We start from the raw sequence: 17,996 nt of genomic DNA on the forward strand, positions 1-17,996 counted from the left end.
CGATTTGCGGGCTTCGTTCACCGCTGATGACGCCGCCGCCGCTTCTACTTGCTCGTTGCTCGTTGCTCGGCTGAGGCTGCACTGTTAGAGGGCCGACGATTGCGAGGGGGCCCGGCCGCGGCTTACGAAACCGGCTGGATGGCGAGAGAGATATTGAGGTTCGGCGGAAGAATCGTGGACGCGCCGGCCGTGTAGAATCAATCGAGCGGCGGGTTAAGCGGGTCCGACCGTCAGCAGAAAGGAGAGGCGAGGACATCCCTTCCGGTCGGAGTGCTTGGCGTAGGCGAGGAAGAGGAGGAGGAGGATACCGATCGGTCGATGGTGACAGCACGAACAGGCGGCCAGGCGGCTGTCGGCGGGCGAACGAGCGAGCGAATCTGACGCGGCGCGGGGCGCGGAACGACGGCGTCAGTCGAGGGCGAGGGGCTCGTTACGAGGCGGCGGGCGGGTGGTCGGCGGAAGAATCGTGGACGCGCCGGCCGTGTAGAATCAATCGAGCGGCGGGTTAAGCGGGTCCGACCGTCAGCAGAAAGGAGAGGCGAGGACATCCCTTCCGGTCGGAGTGCTTGGCGTAGGCGTGGAAGAGGAGGAGGAGGATACCGATCGGTCGATGGTGACAGCACGAACAGGCGGGCAGGCGGCTGTCGGCGGGCGAACGAGCGAGCGAATCTGACGCGGCGCGGGGCGCGGAACGACGGCGTCAGCGAGGGCGAGGGGCTCGTTACGAGGCGGCGGGCGGGTGGTCGGCGGAAGAATCGTGGACGCGCCGGCCGTGTAGAATCAATCGAGCGGCGGGTTAAGCGGGTCCGACCGTCAGCAGAAAGGAGAGGCGAGGATATCCCTTCCGGTCGGAGTGCTTGGCGTAGGCGAGGAAGAGGAGGAGGAGGATACCGATCGGTCGATGGTGACAGCACGAACAGGCGGGCAGGCGGCTGTCGGCTGTCGGCGGGCGAACGAGCGAATCTGACGCGGCGCGGCGCGGAACGACGGCGTCAGCGAGGGCGAGGGGCTCGTTACGAGGCGGCGGGCGGGTGGTCGGCGGAAGAATCGTGGACGCGCCGGCCGTGTAGAATCAATCGAGCGGCGGGTTAAGCGGGTCCGACCGTCAGCAGAAAGGAGAGGCGAGGATATCCCTTCCGGTCGGAGTGCTTGGCGTAGGCGAGGAAGAGGAGGAGGAGGATACCGATCGGTCGATGGTGACAGCACGAACAGGCGGGCAGGCGGCTGTCGGCGGGCGAACGAGCGAATCTGACGCGGCGCGGCGCGGAACGACGGCGTCAGCGAGGGCGAGGGGCTCGTTACGAGGCGGCGGGCGGGTGGTCGGCGGAAGAATCGTGGACGCGCCGGCCGTGTAGAATCAATCGAGCGGCGGGTTAAGCGGGTCCGACCGTCAGCAGAAAGGAGAGGCGAGGACATCCCTTCCGGTCGGAGTGCTTGGCGTAGGCGAGGAAGAGGAGGATACCGATCGGTCGATGGTGACAGCACGAACAGGCGGGCAGGCGGCTGTCGGCGGGCGAACGAGCGAATCTGACGCGGCGCGGGGCGCGGAACGACGGCGTCAGTCGAGGGCGAGGGGCTCGTTACGAGGCGGCGGGCGGGTGGTCGGCGGAAGAATCGTGGACGCGCCGGCCGTGTAGAATCAATCGAGCGGCGGGTTGAGCGGGTCCGACCGTCAGTAGAAAGGAGAGGCGAGGATATCCCTTCCGGTCGGAGTGCTTGGCGTAGGCGAGGAAGAGGAGGATACCGATCGGTCGATGGTGACAGCACGAACAGGCGGGCAGGCGGCTGTCGGCGAGGCGAGCGAGCTAATCTGACGCGGCGCGGGGCGCGGAACGACGTCGTCAGCGAAGGCGAGGTAGCTCACTACTAGGCGAGGAGGTGGTCGGCGGAAGAATCGAGGACACGCCGGCCGTGTAAAAGCAATCGTGCGGCGGGTTAGGCGGGTCCGACCGTCGGAATTAATGAGAGGCTAAAACATTCCTTCCAGTCGGCGAACCCATCCGATCAACGACTACCCTACATAGTAGTCTGGACCCCCTGGGGGTATGAGGGTCACCTAGAGGGTGACTATCCCACCGCACCCCGAGCCGCAAACTCGCGAACTCGGGAACTCGGACCCCGAAACGGGTACGCTAGCGGCCGCGTGGTTCGTATCGCAGCCGACACATCGGCCTTTCCATCGAGCCGCGGCGGTTCGGCGGCGGCAGTCCGCCGCCGAGGCGTACGCATTCTCTTTGCTCGCTCCCAATTGCTTCCTTCTCGCTGCTACTTCCGCCGCTGCTGCTGCCGCCGCCACGACTCGCTCGGCCTGCTTCTTCTTTCTCGTCCGCCTAGGCGGCCGTGTAACACACACAGACACACACACTCCCGGCCGACAGCGCTTTCGATCGCAAACTCACGGGTACGGTACCGGCCGCGTGGCTCGTATCGCAGCCGACACGTCGGCATTTCAATCGAACCGGCGGTTCGGCGGCGGCTGTCCGCCGCCGAGGCGTCCGCATTCTCTTTGCTCGCTCACAATCGCTTCCTTAACGCTGCCGCCACGACTCGCTCGGCCTGCTGCTTCGGCTTCTTCATCTTCTTCCTTCTCGTCCGCCTTGGCGGCCCGTATCGCAGCCGACACGTCGGCCTTTCCATCTCACCGGCGGCAGTCCGCCGCCGAAGCGTCCGCATTCTTTTTGCTCGCTCCCAATCGCTTCCTTCTCGTCCGCCTAGTCCGCCGGCTAGGCCGCACACACTCCCGGCCGACAGCGCTTTCGATCGCAAACTCACGGGTACGGTACCGGCCGCGTGGCTCGTATCGCAGCCGAAACGTCGGCCTTTCCATCGCGGTGCCGGCGGTTCGGCGGCGGCAGTCCGCCGCCGAGGCGTCGCTCTCAATTCGGCCTCTTTCGATCGGCTCTGCGGGTACGCGGCGGCGCCCGGCCGGCCGGCCGCCGGCCGACCGTCTGCCTTTCAATCGGCTGCGGTTCGGGGTGCGGGTCATAGGGTACGACCGTCCGATCGACGACTACCCTACATAGTAGTCTGGACCCCCTTGGCGTATGAGGGTCACCTAGAGGGTGACTATCCCACCGCACCCCGAGCCGCAAACTCGCGAACTCGGGAACTCGGACCCCCAAACGGGTACGCTAGCGGCCGCGTGGCTCGTATCGCAGCGCCGACACGTCGGCCTTTTCCATCTAGCCGGCGGCCGTCCGCCGCCGAGGCGTCCGCATTCTCTTTACTCGCTGCCAGTCGCTTCCCTCTCGCTGCCGCTTGCTGCTGCTTCTTCCTCTTCTTCTTCTTTCTCGTCCGCCTTGGCCGCCGTGTAACACACACACACAGACACACACACTCCCGGTCGACAGCGCTTTCGATCGCCATCTTACGGGTACGCTACCGGCCGCGTGGCTCGTAAGGCAGCCGATACGTAGGCCTTTCCATCGCACCGGCGGTTCGGCTGCGGCCGTCCGCCGCCGAGGCGTCCGCATTCTCTTTGCTCGCTCACAATCGCTTCCTTCACGCTGCCGCCACGACTCGCTCGGCCTGCTGCTTCGGCTTCTTCATCTTCTTCCTTCTCGTCCGCCTTGGCGGCCTTGGCGGCCTTGGCGGCCCGTATCACAGCCGACACGTCGGCCTTTCCATCTCGCCGGCGGCAGTCCGCCGTCGAAGCGTCCGCATTCTTTTTGCTCGCTCCCAATCGCTTCCTTCTCGTCCGCCTAGTCCGCCGGCTAGGCCGCACACACTCCCGGCCGACAGCGCTTTCGATCGCAAACTCACGGGTACGGTACCGGCCGCGTGGCTCGTATCGCAGCCGACACGTCGGCCTTTCCATCGCGGTGCCGGCGGTTCGGCGGCGGCAGTCCGCCGCCGAGGCGTCGCTCTCAATTCGGCCTCTTTCGATCGGCTCTGCGGGTACGCGGCGGCGCCCGGCCGGCCGGCCGCCGGCCGACCGTCTGCCTTTCAATCGGCTGCGGTTCGGGGTGCGGGTCATAGGGTACGACCGTCCGATCGACGACTACCCTACATAGTAGTCTGGACCCCCTTGGGGTATGAGGGTCACCTAGAGGGTGACTATCCCACCGCACCCCGAGCCGCAAACTCGCGAACTCGGGAACTCGGACCCCCAAACGGGTACGCTAGCGGCCGCGTGGCTCGTATCGCAGCGCCGACACGTCGGCCTTTTCCATCTAGCCGGCGGCCGTCCGCCGCCGAGGCGTCCGCATTCTCTTTACTCGCTGCCAGTCGCTTCCCTCTCGCTGCCGCTTGCTGCTGCTTCTTCCTCTTCTTCTTCTTTCTCGTCCGCCTTGGCCGCCGTGTAACACACACACACAGACACACACACTCCCGGTCGACAGCGCTTTCGATCGCCATCTTACGGGTACGCTACCGGCCGCGTGGCTCGTAAGGCAGCCGATACGTAGGCCTTTCCATCGCACCGGCGGTTCGGCTGCGGCCGTCCGCCGCCGAGGCGTCCGCATTCTCTTTGCTCGCTCACAATCGCTTCCTTCACGCTGCCGCCACGACTCGCTCGGCCTGCTGCTTCGGCTTCTTCATCTTCTTCCTTCTCGTCCGCCTTGGCGGCCTTGGCGGCCTTGGCGGCCCGTATCACAGCCGACACGTCGGCCTTTCCATCTCGCCGGCGGCAGTCCGCCGTCGAAGCGTCCGCATTCTTTTTGCTCGCTCCCAATCGCTTCCTTCTCGTCCGCCTAGTCCGCCGGCTAGGCCGCACACACTCCCGGCCGACAGCGCTTTCGATCGCAAACTCACGGGTACGGTACCGGCCGCGTGGCTCGTATCGCAGCCGACACGTCGGCCTTTCCATCGCGGTGCCGGCGGTTCGGCGGCGGCAGTCCGCCGCCGAGGCGTCGCTCTCAATTCGGCCTCTTTCGATCGGCTCTGCGGGTACGCGGCGGCGCCCGGCCGGCCGGCCGCCGGCCGACCGTCTGCCTTTCAATCGGCTGCGGTTCGGGGTGCGGGTCATAGGGTACGACCGTCCGATCGACGACTACCCTACATAGTAGTCTGGACCCCCAAACGGGTACGCTAGCGGCCGCGTGGCTCGTATCGCAGCGCCGACACGTCGGCCTTTTCCATCTAGCCGGCGGCCGTCCGCCGCCGAGGCGTCCGCATTCTCTTTACTCGCTGCCAGTCGCTTCCCTCTCGCTGCCGCTTGCTGCTGCTTCTTCCTCTTCTTCTTCTTTCTCGTCCGCCTTGGCCGCCGTGTAACACACACACACAGACACACACACTCCCGGTCGACAGCGCTTTCGATCGCCATCTTACGGGTACGCTACCGGCCGCGTGGCTCGTAAGGCAGCCGATACGTAGGCCTTTCCATCGCACCGGCGGTTCGGCTGCGGCCGTCCGCCGCCGAGGCGTCCGCATTCTCTTTGCTCGCTCACAATCGCTTCCTTCACGCTGCCGCCACGACTCGCTCGGCCTGCTGCTTCGGCTTCTTCATCTTCTTCCTTCTCGTCCGCCTTGGCGGCCTTGGCGGCCTTGGCGGCCCGTATCACAGCCGACACGTCGGCCTTTCCATCTCGCCGGCGGCAGTCCGCCGTCGAAGCGTCCGCATTCTTTTTGCTCGCTCCCAATCGCTTCCTTCTCGTCCGCCTAGTCCGCCGGCTAGGCCGCACACACTCCCGGCCGACAGCGCTTTCGATCGCAAACTCACGGGTACGGTACCGGCCGCGTGGCTCGTATCGCAGCCGACACGTCGGCCTTTCCATCGCGGTGCCGGCGGTTCGGCGGCGGCAGTCCGCCGCCGAGGCGTCGCTCTCAATTCGGCCTCTTTCGATCGGCTATGCGGGTACGCGGCGGCGCCCGGCCGGCCGGCCGCCGGCCGACCGTCTGCCTTTCAATCGGCTGCGGTTCGGGGTGCGGGTCATAGGGTACGACCGTCCGATCGACGACTACCCTACATAGTAGTCTGGACCCCCTTGGGGTATGAGGGTCACCTAGAGGGTGACTATCCCACCGCACCCCGAGCCGCAAACTCGCGAACTCGGGAACTCGGACCCCCAAACGGGTACGCTAGCGGCCGCGTGGCTCGTATCGCAGCGCCGACACGTCGGCCTTTTCCATCTAGCCGGCGGCCGTCCGCCGCCGAGGCGTCCGCATTCTCTTTACTCGCTGCCAGTCGCTTCCCTCTCGCTGCCGCTTGCTGCTGCTTCTTCCTCTTCTTCTTCTTTCTCGTCCGCCTTGGCCGCCGTGTAACACACACACACAGACACACACACTCCCGGTCGACAGCGCTTTCGATCGCCATCTTACGGGTACGCTACCGGCCGCGTGGCTCGTAAGGCAGCCGATACGTAGGCCTTTCCATCGCACCGGCGGTTCGGCTGCGGCCGTCCGCCGCCGAGGCGTCCGCATTCTCTTTGCTCGCTCACAATCGCTTCCTTCACGCTGCCGCCACGACTCGCTCGGCCTGCTGCTTCGGCTTCTTCATCTTCTTCCTTCTCGTCCGCCTTGGCGGCCTTGGCGGCCCGTATCGCAGCCGACACGTCGGCCTTTCCATCTCGCCGGCGGCAGTCCGCCGTCGAAGCGTCCGCATTCTTTTTGCTCGCTCCCAATCGCTTCCTTCTCGTCCGCCTAGTCCGCCGGCTAGGCCGCACACACTCCCGGCCGACAGCGCTTTCGATCGCAAACTCACGGGTACGGTACCGGCCGCGTGGCTCGTATCGCAGCCGACACGTCGGCCTTTCCATCGCGGTGCCGGCGGTTCGGCGGCGGCAGTCCGCCGCCGAGGCGTCGCTCTCAATTCGGCCTCTTTCGATCGGCTCTGCGGGTACGCGGCGGCGCCCGGCCGGCCGGCCGCCGGCCGACCGTCTGCCTTTCAATCGGCTGCGGTTCGGGGTGCGGGTCATAGGGTACGACCGTCCGATCGACGACTACCCTACATAGTAGTCTGGACCCCCTTGGCGTATGAGGGTCACCTAGAGGGTGACTATCCCACCGCACCCCGAGCCGCAAAGTCGCGAACTCGGGAACTCGGACCCCCAAACGGGTACGCTAGCGGCCGCGTGGCTCGTATCGCAGCGCCGACACGTCGGCCTTTTCCATCTAGCCGGCGGCCGTCCGCCGCCGAGGCGTCCGCATTCTCTTTACTCGCTGCCAGTCGCTTCCCTCTCGCTGCCGCTTGCTGCCGCTTGCTGCTGCTTGCTGCTGCTTGCTGCTGCTTCTTCCTCTTCTTCTTCTTTCTCGTCCGCCTTGGCCGCCTTGGCCGCCTTGGCCGCCTTGGCCGCCGTGTAACACACACACACAGACACACACACACACACACTCCCGGTCGACAGCGCTTTCGATCGCCATCTTACGGGTACGCTACCGGCCGCGTGGCTCGTAAGGCAGCCGATACGTAGGCCTTTCCATCGCACCGGCGGTTCGGCTGCGGCCGTCCGCCGCCGAGGCGTCCGCATTCTCTTTGCTCGCTCACAATCGCTTCCTTCACGCTGCCGCCACGACTCGCTCGGCCTGCTGCTTCGGCTTCTTCATCTTCTTCCTTCTCGTCCGCCTTGGCGGCCTTGGCGGCCTTGGCGGCCCGTATCGCAGCCGACACGTCGGCCTTTCCATCTCGCCGGCGGCAGTCCGCCGTCGAAGCGTCCGCATTCTTTTTGCTCGCTCCCAATCGCTTCCTTCTCGTCCGCCTAGTCCGCCGGCTAGGCCGCACACACTCCCGGCCGACAGCGCTTTCGATCGCAAACTCACGGGTACGGTACCGGCCGCGTGGCTCGTATCGCAGCCGACACGTCGGCCTTTCCATCGCGGTGCCGGCGGTTCGGCGGCGGCAGTCCGCCGCCGAGGCGTCGCTCTCAATTCGGCCTCTTTCGATCGGCTCTGCGGGTACGCGGCGGCGCCCGGCCGGCCGGCCGCCGGCCGACCGTCTGCCTTTCAATCGGCTGCGGTTCGGGGTGCGGGTCATAGGGTACGACCGTCCGATCGACGACTACCCTACATAGTAGTCTGGACCCCCTTGGGGTATGAGGGTCACCTAGAGGGTGACTATCCCACCGCACCCCGAGCCGCAAACTCGCGAACTCGGGAACTCGGACCCCCAAACGGGTACGCTAGCGGCCGCGTGGCTCGTATCGCAGCGCCGACACGTCGGCCTTTTCCATCTAGCCGGCGGCCGTCCGCCGCCGAGGCGTCCGCATTCTCTTTACTCGCTGCCAGTCGCTTCCCTCTCGCTGCCGCTTGCTGCTGCTTCTTCCTCTTCTTCTTCTTTCTCGTCCGCCTTGGCCGCCGTGTAACACACACACACAGACACACACACTCCCGGTCGACAGCGCTTTCGATCGCCATCTTACGGGTACGCTACCGGCCGCGTGGCTCGTAAGGCAGCCGATACGTAGGCCTTTCCATCGCACCGGCGGTTCGGCTGCGGCCGTCCGCCGCCGAGGCGTCCGCATTCTCTTTGCTCGCTCACAATCGCTTCCTTCACGCTGCCGCCACGACTCGCTCGGCCTGCTGCTTCGGCTTCTTCATCTTCTTCCTTCTCGTCCGCCTTGGCGGCCTTGGCGGCCTTGGCGGCCCGTATCACAGCCGACACGTCGGCCTTTCCATCTCGCCGGCGGCAGTCCGCCGTCGAAGCGTCCGCATTCTTTTTGCTCGCTCCCAATCGCTTCCTTCTCGTCCGCCTAGTCCGCCGGCTAGGCCGCACACACTCCCGGCCGACAGCGCTTTCGATCGCAAACTCACGGGTACGGTACCGGCCGCGTGGCTCGTATCGCAGCCGACACGTCGGCCTTTCCATCGCGGTGCCGGCGGTTCGGCGGCGGCAGTCCGCCGCCGAGGCGTCGCTCTCAATTCGGCCTCTTTCGATCGGCTCTGCGGGTACGCGGCGGCGCCCGGCCGGCCGGCCGCCGGCCGACCGTCTGCCTTTCAATCGGCTGCGGTTCGGGGTGCGGGTCATAGGGTACGACCGTCCGATCGACGACTACCCTACATAGTAGTCTGGACCCCCTTGGGGTATGAGGGTCACCTAGAGGGTGACTATCCCACCGCACCCCGAGCCGCAAACTCGCGAACTCGGGAACTCGGACCCCCAAACGGGTACGCTAGCGGCCGCGTGGCTCGTATCGCAGCGCCGACACGTCGGCCTTTTCCATCTAGCCGGCGGCCGTCCGCCGCCGAGGCGTCCGCATTCTCTTTACTCGCTGCCAGTCGCTTCCCTCTCGCTGCCGCTTGCTGCTGCTTCTTCCTCTTCTTCTTCTTTCTCGTCCGCCTTGGCCGCCGTGTAACACACACACACAGACACACACACTCCCGGTCGACAGCGCTTTCGATCGCCATCTTACGGGTACGCTACCGGCCGCGTGGCTCGTAAGGCAGCCGATACGTAGGCCTTTCCATCGCACCGGCGGTTCGGCTGCGGCCGTCCGCCGCCGAGGCGTCCGCATTCTCTTTGCTCGCTCACAATCGCTTCCTTCACGCTGCCGCCACGACTCGCTCGGCCTGCTGCTTCGGCTTCTTCATCTTCTTCCTTCTCGTCCGCCTTGGCGGCCTTGGCGGCCCGTATCGCAGCCGACACGTCGGCCTTTCCATCTCGCCGGCGGCAGTCCGCCGTCGAAGCGTCCGCATTCTTTTTGCTCGCTCCCAATCGCTTCCTTCTCGTCCGCCTAGTCCGCCGGCTAGGCCGCACACACTCCCGGCCGACAGCGCTTTCGATCGCAAACTCACGGGTACGGTACCGGCCGCGTGGCTCGTATCGCAGCCGACACGTCGGCCTTTCCATCGCGGTGCCGGCGGTTCGGCGGCGGCAGTCCGCCGCCGAGGCGTCGCTCTCAATTCGGCCTCTTTCGATCGGCTCTGCGGGTACGCGGCGGCGCCCGGCCGGCCGGCCGCCGGCCGACCGTCTGCCTTTCAATCGGCTGCGGTTCGGGGTGCGGGTCATAGGGTACGACCGTCCGATCGACGACTACCCTACATAGTAGTCTGGACCCCCTTGGCGTATGAGGGTCACCTAGAGGGTGACTATCCCACCGCACCCCGAGCCGCAAAGTCGCGAACTCGGGAACTCGGACCCCCAAACGGGTACGCTAGCGGCCGCGTGGCTCGTATCGCAGCGCCGACACGTCGGCCTTTTCCATCTAGCCGGCGGCCGTCCGCCGCCGAGGCGTCCGCATTCTCTTTACTCGCTGCCAGTCGCTTCCCTCTCGCTGCCGCTTGCTGCCGCTTGCTGCTGCTTGCTGCTGCTTCTTCCTCTTCTTCTTCTTTCTCGTCCGCCTTGGCCGCCTTGGCCGCCTTGGCCGCCGTGTAACACACACACACAGACACACACACACTCCCGGTCGACAGCGCTTTCGATCGCCATCTTACGGGTACGCTACCGGCCGCGTGGCTCGTAAGGCAGCCGATACGTAGGCCTTTCCATCGCACCGGCGGTTCGGCTGCGGCCGTCCGCCGCCGAGGCGTCCGCATTCTCTTTGCTCGCTCACAATCGCTTCCTTCACGCTGCCGCCACGACTCGCTCGGCCTGCTGCTTCGGCTTCTTCATCTTCTTCCTTCTCGTCCGCCTTGGCGGCCTTGGCGGCCTTGGCGGCCCGTATCGCAGCCGACACGTCGGCCTTTCCATCTCGCCGGCGGCAGTCCGCCGTCGAAGCGTCCGCATTCTTTTTGCTCGCTCCCAATCGCTTCCTTCTCGTCCGCCTAGTCCGCCGGCTAGGCCGCACACACTCCCGGCCGACAGCGCTTTCGATCGCAAACTCACGGGTACGGTACCGGCCGCGTGGCTCGTATCGCAGCCGACACGTCGGCCTTTCCATCGCGGTGCCGGCGGTTCGGCGGCGGCAGTCCGCCGCCGAGGCGTCGCTCTCAATTCGGCCTCTTTCGATCGGCTCTGCGGGTACGCGGCGGCGCCCGGCCGGCCGGCCGCCGGCCGACCGTCTGCCTTTCAATCGGCTGCGGTTCGGGGTGCGGGTCATAGGGTACGACCGTCCGATCGACGACTACCCTACATAGTAGTCTGGACCCCCTTGGGGTATGAGGGTCACCTAGAGGGTGACTATCCCACCGCACCCCGAGCCGCAAACTCGCGAACTCGGGAACTCGGACCCCCAAACGGGTACGCTAGCGGCCGCGTGGCTCGTATCGCAGCGCCGACACGTCGGCCTTTTCCATCTAGCCGGCGGCCGTCCGCCGCCGAGGCGTCCGCATTCTCTTTACTCGCTGCCAGTCGCTTCCCTCTCGCTGCCGCTTGCTGCTGCTTCTTCCTCTTCTTCTTCTTTCTCGTCCGCCTTGGCCGCCGTGTAACACACACACACAGACACACACACTCCCGGTCGACAGCGCTTTCGATCGCCATCTTACGGGTACGCTACCGGCCGCGTGGCTCGTAAGGCAGCCGATACGTAGGCCTTTCCATCGCACCGGCGGTTCGGCTGCGGCCGTCCGCCGCCGAGGCGTCCGCATTCTCTTTGCTCGCTCACAATCGCTTCCTTCACGCTGCCGCCACGACTCGCTCGGCCTGCTGCTTCGGCTTCTTCATCTTCTTCCTTCTCGTCCGCCTTGGCGGCCTTGGCGGCCTTGGCGGCCCGTATCACAGCCGACACGTCGGCCTTTCCATCTCGCCGGCGGCAGTCCGCCGTCGAAGCGTCCGCATTCTTTTTGCTCGCTCCCAATCGCTTCCTTCTCGTCCGCCTAGTCCGCCGGCTAGGCCGCACACACTCCCGGCCGACAGCGCTTTCGATCGCAAACTCACGGGTACGGTACCGGCCGCGTGGCTCGTATCGCAGCCGACACGTCGGCCTTTCCATCGCGGTGCCGGCGGTTCGGCGGCGGCAGTCCGCCGCCGAGGCGTCGCTCTCAATTCGGCCTCTTTCGATCGGCTCTGCGGGTACGCGGCGGCGCCCGGCCGGCCGGCCGCCGGCCGACCGTCTGCCTTTCAATCGGCTGCGGTTCGGGGTGCGGGTCATAGGGTACGACCGTCCGATCGACGACTACCCTACATAGTAGTCTGGACCCCCTTGGGGTATGAGGGTCACCTAGAGGGTGACTATCCCACCGCACCCCGAGCCGCAAACTCGCGAACTCGGGAACTCGGACCCCCAAACGGGTACGCTAGCGGCCGCGTGGCTCGTATCGCAGCGCCGACACGTCGGCCTTTTCCATCTAGCCGGCGGCCGTCCGCCGCCGAGGCGTCCGCATTCTCTTTACTCGCTGCCAGTCGCTTCCCTCTCGCTGCCGCTTGCTGCTGCTTCTTCCTCTTCTTCTTCTTTCTCGTCCGCCTTGGCCGCCGTGTAACACACACACACAGACACACACACTCCCGGTCGACAGCGCTTTCGATCGCCATCTTACGGGTACGCTACCGGCCGCGTGGCTCGTAAGGCAGCCGATACGTAGGCCTTTCCATCGCACCGGCGGTTCGGCTGCGGCCGTCCGCCGCCGAGGCGTCCGCATTCTCTTTGCTCGCTCACAATCGCTTCCTTCACGCTGCCGCCACGACTCGCTCGGCCTGCTGCTTCGGCTTCTTCATCTTCTTCCTTCTCGTCCGCCTTGGCGGCCTTGGCGGCCTTGGCGGCCCGTATCACAGCCGACACGTCGGCCTTTCCATCTCGCCGGCGGCAGTCCGCCGTCGAAGCGTCCGCATTCTTTTTGCTCGCTCCCAATCGCTTCCTTCTCGTCCGCCTAGTCCGCCGGCTAGGCCGCACACACTCCCGGCCGACAGCGCTTTCGATCGCAAACTCACGGGTACGGTACCGGCCGCGTGGCTCGTATCGCAGCCGACACGTCGGCCTTTCCATCGCGGTGCCGGCGGTTCGGCGGCGGCAGTCCGCCGCCGAGGCGTCGCTCTCAATTCGGCCTCTTTCGATCGGCTCTGCGGGTACGCGGCGGCGCCCGGCCGGCCGGCCGCCGGCCGACCGTCTGCCTTTCAATCGGCTGCGGTTCGGGGTGCGGGTCATAGGGTACGACCGTCCGATCGACGACTACCCTACATAGTAGTCTGGACCCCCTTGGGGTATGAGGGTCACCTAGAGGGTGACTATCCCACCGCACCCCGAGCCGCAAACTCGCGAACTCGGGAACTCGGACCCCCAAACGGGTACGCTAGCGGCCGCGTGGCTCGTATCGCAGCGCCGACACGTCGGCCTTTTCCATCTAGCCGGCGGCCGTCCGCCGCCGAGGCGTCCGCATTCTCTTTACTCGCTGCCAGTCGCTTCCCTCTCGCTGCCGCTTGCTGCTGCTTCTTCCTCTTCTTCTTCTTTCTCGTCCGCCTTGGCCGCCGTGTAACACACACACACAGACACACACACTCCCGGTCGACAGCGCTTTCGATCGCCATCTTACGGGTACGCTACCGGCCGCGTGGCTCGTAAGGCAGCCGATACGTAGGCCTTTCCATCGCACCGGCGGTTCGGCTGCGGCCGTCCGCCGCCGAGGCGTCCGCATTCTCTTTGCTCGCTCACAATCGCTTCCTTCACGCTGCCGCCACGACTCGCTCGGCCTGCTGCTTCGGCTTCTTCATCTTCTTCCTTCTCGTCCGCCTTGGCGGCCTTGGCGGCCTTGGCGGCCCGTATCACAGCCGACACGTCGGCCTTTCCATCTCGCCGGCGGCAGTCCGCCGTCGAAGCGTCCGCATTCTTTTTGCTCGCTCCCAATCGCTTCCTTCTCGTCCGCCTAGTCCGCCGGCTAGGCCGCACACACTCCCGGCCGACAGCGCTTTCGATCGCAAACTCACGGGTACGGTACCGGCCGCGTGGCTCGTATCGCAGCCGACACGTCGGCCTTTCCATCGCGGTGCCGGCGGTTCGGCGGCGGCAGTCCGCCGCCGAGGCGTCGCTCTCAATTCGGCCTCTTTCGATCGGCTATGCGGGTACGCGGCGGCGCCCGGCCGGCCGGCCGCCGGCCGACCGTCTGCCTTTCAATCGGCTGCGGTTCGGGGTGCGGGTCATAGGGTACGACCGTCCGATCGACGACTACCCTACATAGTAGTCTGGACCCCCTTGGGGTATGAGGGTCACCTAGAGGGTGACTATCCCACCGCACCCCGAGCCGCAAACTCGCGAACTCGGGAACTCGGACCCCCAAACGGGTACGCTAGCGGCCGCGTGGCTCGTATCGCAGCGCCGACACGTCGGCCTTTTCCATCTAGCCGGCGGCCGTCCGCCGCCGAGGCGTCCGCATTCTCTTTACTCGCTGCCAGTCGCTTCCCTCTCGCTGCCGCTTGCTGCTGCTTCTTCCTCTTCTTCTTCTTTCTCGTCCGCCTTGGCCGCCGTGTAACACACACACACAGACACACACACTCCCGGTCGACAGCGCTTTCGATCGCCATCTTACGGGTACGCTACCGGCCGCGTGGCTCGTAAGGCAGCCGATACGTAGGCCTTTCCATCGCACCGGCGGTTCGGCTGCGGCCGTCCGCCGCCGAGGCGTCCGCATTCTCTTTGCTCGCTCACAATCGCTTCCTTCACGCTGCCGCCACGACTCGCTCGGCCTGCTGCTTCGGCTTCTTCATCTTCTTCCTTCTCGTCCGCCTTGGCGGCCTTGGCGGCCTTGGCGGCCCGTATCACAGCCGACACGTCGGCCTTTCCATCTCGCCGGCGGCAGTCCGCCGTCGAAGCGTCCGCATTCTTTTTGCTCGCTCCCAATCGCTTCCTTCTCGTCCGCCTAGTCCGCCGGCTAGGCCGCACACACTCCCGGCCGACAGCGCTTTCGATCGCAAACTCACGGGTACGGTACCGGCCGCGTGGCTCGTATCGCAGCCGACACGTCGGCCTTTCCATCGCGGTGCCGGCGGTTCGGCGGCGGCAGTCCGCCGCCGAGGCGTCGCTCTCAATTCGGCCTCTTTCGATCGGCTCTGCGGGTACGCGGCGGCGCCCGGCCGGCCGGCCGCCGGCCGACCGTCTGCCTTTCAATCGGCTGCGGTTCGGGGTGCGGGTCATAGGGTACGACCGTCCGATCGACGACTACCCTACATAGTAGTCTGGACCCCCTTGGGGTATGAGGGTCACCTAGAGGGTGACTATCCCACCGCACCCCGAGCCGCAAACTCGCGAACTCGGGAACTCGGACCCCCAAACGGGTACGCTAGCGGCCGCGTGGCTCGTATCGCAGCGCCGACACGTCGGCCTTTTCCATCTAGCCGGCGGCCGTCCGCCGCCGAGGCGTCCGCATTCTCTTTACTCGCTGCCAGTCGCTTCCCTCTCGCTGCCGCTTGCTGCTGCTTCTTCCTCTTCTTCTTCTTTCTCGTCCGCCTTGGCCGCCGTGTAACACACACACACAGACACACACACTCCCGGTCGACAGCGCTTTCGATCGCCATCTTACGGGTACGCTACCGGCCGCGTGGCTCGTAAGGCAGCCGATACGTAGGCCTTTCCATCGCACCGGCGGTTCGGCTGCGGCCGTCCGCCGCCGAGGCGTCCGCATTCTCTTTGCTCGCTCACAATCGCTTCCTTCACGCTGCCGCCACGACTCGCTCGGCCTGCTGCTTCGGCTTCTTCATCTTCTTCCTTCTCGTCCGCCTTGGCGGCCTTGGCGGCCCGTATCGCAGCCGACACGTCGGCCTTTCCATCTCGCCGGCGGCAGTCCGCCGTCGAAGCGTCCGCATTCTTTTTGCTCGCTCCCAATCGCTTCCTTCTCGTCCGCCTAGTCCGCCGGCTAGGCCGCACACACTCCCGGCCGACAGCGCTTTCGATCGCAAACTCACGGGTACGGTACCGGCCGCGTGGCTCGTATCGCAGCCGACACGTCGGCCTTTCCATCGCGGTGCCGGCGGTTCGGCGGCGGCAGTCCGCCGCCGAGGCGTCGCTCTCAATTCGGCCTCTTTCGATCGGCTCTGCGGGTACGCGGCGGCGCCCGGCCGGCCGGCCGCCGGCCGACCGTCTGCCTTTCAATCGGCTGCGGTTCGGGGTGCGGGTCATAGGGTACGACCGTCCGATCGACGACTACCCTACATAGTAGTCTGGACCCCCTTGGCGTATGAGGGTCACCTAGAGGGTGACTATCCCACCGCACCCCGAGCCGCAAAGTCGCGAACTCGGGAACTCGGACCCCCAAACGGGTACGCTAGCGGCCGCGTGGCTCGTATCGCAGCGCCGACACGTCGGCCTTTTCCATCTAGCCGGCGGCCGTCCGCCGCCGAGGCGTCCGCATTCTCTTTACTCGCTGCCAGTCGCTTCCCTCTCGCTGCCGCTTGCTGCCGCTTGCTGCTGCTTGCTGCTGCTTCTTCCTCTTCTTCTTCTTTCTCGTCCGCCTTGGCCGCCTTGGCCGCCTTGGCCGCCGTGTAACACACACACACAGACACACACACACTCCCGGTCGACAGCGCTTTCGATCGCCATCTTACGGGTACGCTACCGGCCGCGTGGCTCGTAAGGCAGCCGATACGTAGGCCTTTCCATCGCACCGGCGGTTCGGCTGCGGCCGTCCGCCGCCGAGGCGTCCGCATTCTCTTTGCTCGCTCACAATCGCTTCCTTCACGCTGCCGCCACGACTCGCTCGGCCTGCTGCTTCGGCTTCTTCATCTTCTTCCTTCTCGTCCGCCTTGGCGGCCTTGGCGGCCTTGGCGGCCCGTATCGCAGCCGACACGTCGGCCTTTCCATCTCGCCGGCGGCAGTCCGCCGTCGAAGCGTCCGCATTCTTTTTGCTCGCTCCCAATCGCTTCCTTCTCGTCCGCCTAGTCCGCCGGCTAGGCCGCACACACTCCCGGCCGACAGCGCTTTCGATCGCAAACTCACGGGTACGGTACCGGCCGCGTGGCTCGTATCGCAGCCGACACGTCGGCCTTTCCATCGCGGTGCCGGCGGTTCGGCGGCGGCAGTCCGCCGCCGAGGCGTCGCTCTCAATTCGGCCTCTTTCGATCGGCTCTGCGGGTACGCGGCGGCGCCCGGCCGGCCGGCCGCCGGCCGACCGTCTGCCTTTCAATCGGCTGCGGTTCGGGGTGCGGGTCATAGGGTACGACCGTCCGATCGACGACTACCCTACATAGTAGTCTGGACCCCCTTGGGGTATGAGGGTCACCTAGAGGGTGACTATCCCACCGCACCCCGAGCCGCAAACTCGCGAACTCGGGAACTCGGACCCCCAAACGGGTACGCTAGCGGCCGCGTGGCTCGTATCGCAGCGCCGACACGTCGGCCTTTTCCATCTAGCCGGCGGCCGTCCGCCGCCGAGGCGTCCGCATTCTCTTTACTCGCTGCCAGTCGCTTCCCTCTCGCTGCCGCTTGCTGCTGCTTCTTCCTCTTCTTCTTCTTTCTCGTCCGCCTTGGCCGCCGTGTAACACACACACACAGACACACACACTCCCGGTCGACAGCGCTTTCGATCGCCATCTTACGGGTACGCTACCGGCCGCGTGGCTCGTAAGGCAGCCGATACGTAGGCCTTTCCATCGCACCGGCGGTTCGGCTGCGGCCGTCCGCCGCCGAGGCGTCCGCATTCTCTTTGCTCGCTCACAATCGCTTCCTTCACGCTGCCGCCACGACTCGCTCGGCCTGCTGCTTCGGCTTCTTCATCTTCTTCCTTCTCGTCCGCCTTGGCGGCCTTGGCGGCCTTGGCGGCCCGTATCACAGCCGACACGTCGGCCTTTCCATCTCGCCGGCGGCAGTCCGCCGTCGAAGCGTCCGCATTCTTTTTGCTCGCTCCCAATCGCTTCCTTCTCGTCCGCCTAGTCCGCCGGCTAGGCCGCACACACTCCCGGCCGACAGCGCTTTCGATCGCAAACTCACGGGTACGGTACCGGCCGCGTGGCTCGTATCGCAGCCGACACGTCGGCCTTTCCATCGCGGTGCCGGCGGTTCGGCGGCGGCAGTCCGCCGCCGAGGCGTCGCTCTCAATTCGGCCTCTTTCGATCGGCTCTGCGGGTACGCGGCGGCGCCCGGCCGGCCGGCCGCCGGCCGACCGTCTGCCTTTCAATCGGCTGCGGTTCGGGGTGCGGGTCATAGGGTACGACCGTCCGATCGACGACTACCCTACATAGTAGTCTGGACCCCCTTGGGGTATGAGGGTCACCTAGAGGGTGACTATCCCACCGCACCCCGAGCCGCAAACTCGCGAACTCGGGAACT

The sequence above is a fragment of the Octopus bimaculoides genome, unplaced genomic scaffold (genome assembly GCF_046866305.1).
Source record: "Octopus bimaculoides isolate indiv1 unplaced genomic scaffold, ASM4686630v1 contig127, whole genome shotgun sequence".
NCBI classification, from domain to species: domain Eukaryota; kingdom Metazoa; phylum Mollusca; class Cephalopoda; order Octopoda; family Octopodidae; genus Octopus; species Octopus bimaculoides.